This window comes from Saccostrea echinata, unplaced genomic scaffold (assembly GCF_033153115.1).
Source record: "Saccostrea echinata isolate AGI-Se365-2 ecotype Australia unplaced genomic scaffold, CSIRO_AGI_Sech_v1 ptg000001l, whole genome shotgun sequence".
Lineage (NCBI taxonomy): Eukaryota > Metazoa > Mollusca > Bivalvia > Ostreida > Ostreidae > Saccostrea > Saccostrea echinata.
This window is the reverse complement of record NW_026889750.1, coordinates 45,013,382-45,020,197: the sequence shown is the minus strand read 5'-3', so window position 1 is coordinate 45,020,197 and position 6,816 is coordinate 45,013,382.

Sequence of the window (6,816 nt, the reverse complement as noted above, 5' to 3'; positions counted from 1 at the left end):
GATGACTTGTAAAATTTATTTGTATAATATTGCAAAGATATTCTTTTCGAATTAAAAATAAAAACAACTGAAAAGTATTCTTTACAAACAATGATATGGAAACATGTCCATGTATATATGTATAATCCTATGTAGAGGTTTAATCGCTTATCTGTACGTAAGGTGTAGTATTATATAAGAAATAATAATAATGACAAGCCTCCCAAGTATCTATCACACGGCAAAAGGTATTTGAACATTTTACATACAAGATTAAGGCACAATTGTATTTTAAATCATGACTTGTATAGATGTAACATTATAACGAATCCAAATTGTTCTTGTGGATATAAGGAGGATAGTCATCATTATTTCTTTGTGTGTAAAAATTATCTTGAAGCTAGACGTTTAATGTTGAATGCATTGCTTGTAATTAATAATGTAAAAATGTTAAATGTGCATAAACTGCTATGGGGAGATGAATCATTATCTTTGCAGGAAAATGAAAAAAATATTTGGTATTGTTCAAAAATTTATTCAGGATACTGGTCGTTTCAATTAACACTTACATGTACTTGTATTTACTACCTTTTGAAACTATTTTAATATGGTTATTGACGTCATTATAATCATCATTATATCAATTGATATTCCTTAGCAATAATAACTATTGTCTATGTTCTTCTACGTTCATGTATAATATTGTAAAATTGTAAATCTTTGTAAATGTTGTATGGCTATTAAGATTTTATATATGGGAGAGGACTATCTAAGTTTTTAGAACTTGTGTCCAATCCACTTGACATACTGTCAATAAAATATGTTCAAAACAAAACAAGAAATAATGTTTTGTACGTGACGACAATAGGTAACGTGTTACCGAGCAGATGTTACAAAAATAATGAAGATACTTGTGTAATTATAAGTTTATTATTCCTCAGTTTAGATTGAGCTACTTGCTTAAAAAGTGATTCGTGTGAAAGCCCAGATAACTTCTGAGAATCTAAATATTGTACACCTATTTACTGACTGTGAAGACAATAGCAAGTTTATTGTCCCCCAAGACAGCAACCACTTCGATTCGAGACGAGGGGACAATATACTTACTATTGTTCGAATAGTCAGTAAACAGGTGTTATTATACCGAAGCAGACTTTACTTGTAGCATGACCCGGATAAAACAAGAAAAGTTCCTACTTGAAACGTAAGGGAAATTGAATGCATCCGGTGAATAGTTTGACGACTACCCGGTATTTCACCACGGGCAAATATCACAAAAACTATTTCACGACAGAGGATTTTTAGAAAAATGGCAGATTTATTTGTCATGTTTTTTTTTACAGAAAAAAAAATACACAGAGCTAATAAAAAACGTTGACTTACATAAACTTTATGACGGGGTAATAATTTCAGATCTTAGTTTAGCTCACTAAGGCTCTATTTAGCTGCCTTAATTATCCCCGACTGCTGTCTCACCTTTCTATTACTAAGATTTACTTATCTAAAACGTTTAAGTGTAAGAAAGGGAGGAAAAGGCTTGTTCAGCCACATATAATCCGTCTCATCTTAAGTTTTCCCAGCGCCTTCTCGATCACTATTATACGAACTACTAACTAACAGACCTCCTAACCGACTGTTCTCTTTATGGACTATCTTACTTCACTGAATAAACAGCACTTCTATACTTTACTAAATGGCATACTTGATTTTTATTTACTAATGACAAAAAGTCATCTTCTCTCTACAAAAGAGTTCCTTGTCACTAACTAGGTGAATGATCTCTGATCATCAAATGACCCACATAATAATAAAAAATGTGTGTCTATGTGTGTTTTTATTATCTTACTTTTTAAAATTAAAAAAAAAAATATTTTTTTTTGTTTTGAAATGTTTATAGTTACAATCGAAATCAAATAAATAAATAAATAAAATAAAATAAAAAATAGCTTGAATACTGTTCGTTATCTCCATATATTTCATTCATAAAAAGTCTCTTTTGAGCTTATTCTCATGCAACAGAAATGTCCATTTGCTCATTCTTCCAAATCTTCCACCAACTCAACTCTCTCCATGTCCTTTTCTACTTCTTTCCACCTTGCTGTGGTCAATACAGCTTTTCTATTGTTGAAGAACGCATCGATATGTACCCTTTCACGGACTTGTAAGATCTCTCCCATTCACACTACCTCTACCTCCTCGATGTCCGGGCTCCCAAACTTAAAAATTCCTCTATCGTTTAGGATGGTCTGGGAAACTTTTGATTTTGGCACAAATTCCTGCACCAAGTTAATTGTTTTTAAACCTTGCTGGAACTTCTCATTTCCAGCATTTTTCTTCGGCAGAGGAGTGGGTTCCCTTGATTTTCTAACTAATCTTCCAACTTCTAACTTTTCTGGCATCAGAACAGAGGACTCTTGAGCTTCCTCCAGCACCACTCCTTGTTTGTAGGGTGTCTCACTTTTTTTTTTATTTGAGCACTTTTGTAATCAGTTTTCCCAACAACACTTGTTTCTCTGAGAATCTTCTGACGAGGTTCCAATGATCACATGAATATCAATGAGGTCCGATATTCTATCGTCGCCTGAGTATTCTTGGACGCTGTTCTATTGAACACCTTTCTTTATGTGCTTTAACAGATAAGCAATCATGTTCGATGCATAACTAAACAAATCAGATCGATTTTTTTTTCAGTTGTCTCAGTCTTCATTCCACAATGTGTGTCTCTTCAGCTCTTTGAAGTCCAGTGTGTTAAGGGGTCCCATGGGACACTCTGATCTTTTCTGGGGTCTGTCTTTGTTTTCGGCATGTAGATCCTGCATTAAAAGAAAGTGCCTAACTTTCAAATCCGTTTCTCGACTGCTCTGATATACATTTAATACATTTTCAAATTCTAAACTATGTACTTCTACCCGATCATGTCAAGGAGCAAACGGCAGATGTGACCGATCGACAGGGGATTCTTACTCCGGTCCTCCATGGCACCTGATTCCATCTCTCTTTTTTTCAGAGGTCCGTGTTGTCTTTGCTCATAACTTGTATTGTTTAAGGTATTTTGATCCTCAGATTCTGAAAATCAGCAGTTAAGTAATTGAAAATGTTCAAAAAATGTCTTCTGAATTCCCAAAGTAGTGTGTACTTAGCCATGGTATTTCTTCAAAGTTTATCATTAAAGTTAATCATATTGTACATGGAAAATTATTAAATCTCAGGTATATTTTCTAGAAATGTGAATAAAAGCACCAGCTTTTTTTATTCATTTTCTAAATATAAATTGATCAACAAATACATTTTAGGATAAAACTCGGAGAAAATTGGATGTGTTTTATACTTACATGGTATTTTAGTTCTACTTATTTTAAGTGTTATATAATACATAGTGTAAAAACCTTGTTCTATGATTGCAAGACATCACAGATTACTTGTAATTTCATATCATGCTTATAAACATTAGTATCTAAGTCTAGATGAAAGGAATTTCGATTTCCCTAAAAATGTATTTATTTTTGTACCTTTGTGGGTGTAAAATATCAACTTTTTACAATACTGGTTCTAAAATATCAAAGAACCTGGGATCATATTGAGATGGCGTCTCCATATGAGTGAAAAATTCTCGAGAGGGACGTTAAACAACACGCAAACAAACAAAGATATTGAGATGCATGAAATGAAAATTGCTGCATGAAAAACTTCTTTTTGAAACTTTTTGTAAATTAAACTATGATTTTAAGAGTTATCCTTCCTGCCTGAAAGGCGGATATCCTTAAATAGAATTTTAAGAAGGATCGTTATCTTCACATTTTTTAAAACTAATGTGAAATTGGAAGGGGTTGTCGTCAAGGTGACCCAGTATCTCCTTACCTCTTTAATCTTTGTGTAGAAATTTTAGGACACATGATTCGACAGAATAGAAATATCAAAGGCATTAAAATTGGGAAGGAAAAAGTTTGCCTTATACAATATGCAGATGACACAGTTCTTTTTCTTGATGGATCAGAAAAGAGTCTTAAAAGTGCGCTGGATCTTCTTTTTCAATTTTCAAAATTTTCAGGTTTTTAAAGCCGAATATTTCAAAAACAAAAGCAGTCTGGATTGGGTCTAAAATAAACACAGGAAATACAATCTGTATGGAGACAGGATTAAAATGGACTACTGAACCTTTTACTTGGTATAACGTATACTGCAAATCTTAAAAACATGGAGGAACTTAATTCCGACAAGAAGTTTAAACTTATTCAAAAAGAAATAAACCATTGGTCAAAAAGAAATATTACCCCTTTAGGAAAAATAACAGTAGTAAAAAGTTTGTTCCTATCAAAGTTTACTCATTTATTCATTTCTCTTCCAAAACCAAGTTTGCAGTGGATACAGAATTTCGAGAAAAAAAACCTTATACAAATTCATATGAGGAAACGAAATTGATAAAATTTCTCGAAAAACACTGCAATTGGATTTCGGAAATGATTGATGTAGAATGACCAATATAGAAACATTTATTAAATCTCTTAAGCTAACTTGGATTAGGAGAATTTTAACAACTGATTTAGATTGGTGTAATATTTTTCTGAAATTACAGGATGTAATATTACCAAGTTATGTAGTGTTGGGTCTGAATACAGTAAACAAAGGGCAAAAATCACACAAAATATTTTTTCGAAAGAAACTCTGTATTATTTTGCAGAATTTTTAGAAAGTTTTAAATTAAATCCATTGTGTGAACCACTGTGGTATAACAATAAAATTAAGATTCTAAATAAATATGTATTTTGTAAGCAAATGTTTGATAAAGGGTTCCACATAGTACATGACTTATTCGATATAGAAGGTAATTTTATTAGTTATGAAAGTATCACAAATGATTATTTAGTAAAGTTACTATTTACCACATATGAGGGTCTGAAGCAAAGTATTTTGAGTGCATGGCCAAATATCAAGCAATTGTCATATAATACTAATGTCAAACCATATCAACCTGAATTTATAAAAATACTTTGTAAGAACAAAAAAGGATCCAGAAATATTTATGATTATTTAATGTCAAAAATACAACACAAACCAATTTGTGAAAACAAATGGGCTACTGATCTAAAGTTAGAGTCAAATTTCAACTGGAAACATGTTTATGCAAACTTTAAATTGATAACAAAAGACTCAGGACTTATGTGGTTTAATTATAGAATTATTCATAGAATATTAGGTACTAATAAGTACTTATATTTGTCTAAAATCAAAAATTCACCACTTTGTTCAATATGTAAATTAGAACCAGAATCAATTAAACATATATTTTTCTACTGTCCACAGGTTTCTATGATTTTGCTAGAATTGTCAGATTGGATTTTTCAAAAGTCTGGTAAAAGAATTGAATTTGATGTGAAAACTGTTATTTTTGGTTATCTGGAAAAAGATCACATGGTAATAAATTTGATAATCCTGTTGGTGAAGAAATACTTATTTCAACAATCAAGAAAAAACAATAATATTGTCCTTAATGAAATTTCAAAATATTTAAACAATTACTATACTTTAGAATAAAATATGTCAGAAAATACATTTTATAAAAATAGATGATCCAAGTGGAAATGTGTTTTTAATGTGTCTAATAGTAACTGAATGACTATGTATTGTATATCGGGTATTTATGTTTATTTGTGTATGTATATATGTATATACATACATACATATATATATATATATATATATATATATATATATATATATATATATATATATATATATATATATATATATATATATATATATATATATATATATATATATATATATATATATATATATATATATATATATGTGTGTGTGTGTGTGTATGTATCTGTCCAACAGGTATGAGAGTGGGAGAGAGAGGTGTATATGTTTTGCAATTACATAAAAAAAATCATTTTAAAATGTAGTTTAGTTGTCAGTATGCTATTAACGTATTTCTCCAGAATTATGTCCAGATATGAAATAGATGTGTCAGGCTATTTGGTGTTTTTTATTTCGAGTTCAATGGGATATATCGAATCAAAGTAGAAATGAAACTAAATCTTGTTAATTGATAAAACGTCGTCGATAAACACGTATCTAAATGTCGAATTGAAGGCCACAGTAAGATACCTGTTCTTTTCATGAAGAAGATTTGGAATAAAATATGTTTCAAATGAATACCAAAACAAGTCTGCTAATAACGAGGTTCAATTAGTACCCATAGAAATTTTATCAGACTGTTGAGAGCCTGGTCTCCAAAAATTCCATAGATATTGTCAATAAAAAAATCATGCATCTATTTAATATCAGTCTTGGAGTACTTGTATGTAGAATCAGAATTTTTTTTACAAAATAAGTTTGCAACTGACCAATGACAAGATATGAAAATTTACGAGTCCCAGTTTTGAGAAAGCAGTTGATTTATCGTGGGGAACGTATAAGCGTTAAAAAGCCATGCGTTTTGATGTTGTTGAATTTGGTAATATTTTGTGATTTCAAATTTTCTAGAATTTCCTCGGAATTTTTAAGTATTCACATATGATTAACACCATTAGTAAGTAATAACCGAAGTTTAAAAACCTTTACTATTTCTGTCATTGAAATAGTAAATAACAACTTTACAACAGAAATTTTCATCATAAAAATTGCAGCTCATGTTGCTTTAAACTGACTAATCATAGGCAAAGTAACTTTTCATTTTCGAGGGAAAGGTATATCTGCATATCTTTTAATAAGAATTTTACCCTTAATATAGTCTCACCTTAACCAATGAAATATATGGAGATAACGAACAGTATTCAAGCTCAAAAGTCCATTATACAATACAAAATAGGAGCAGACCAAACACGGACC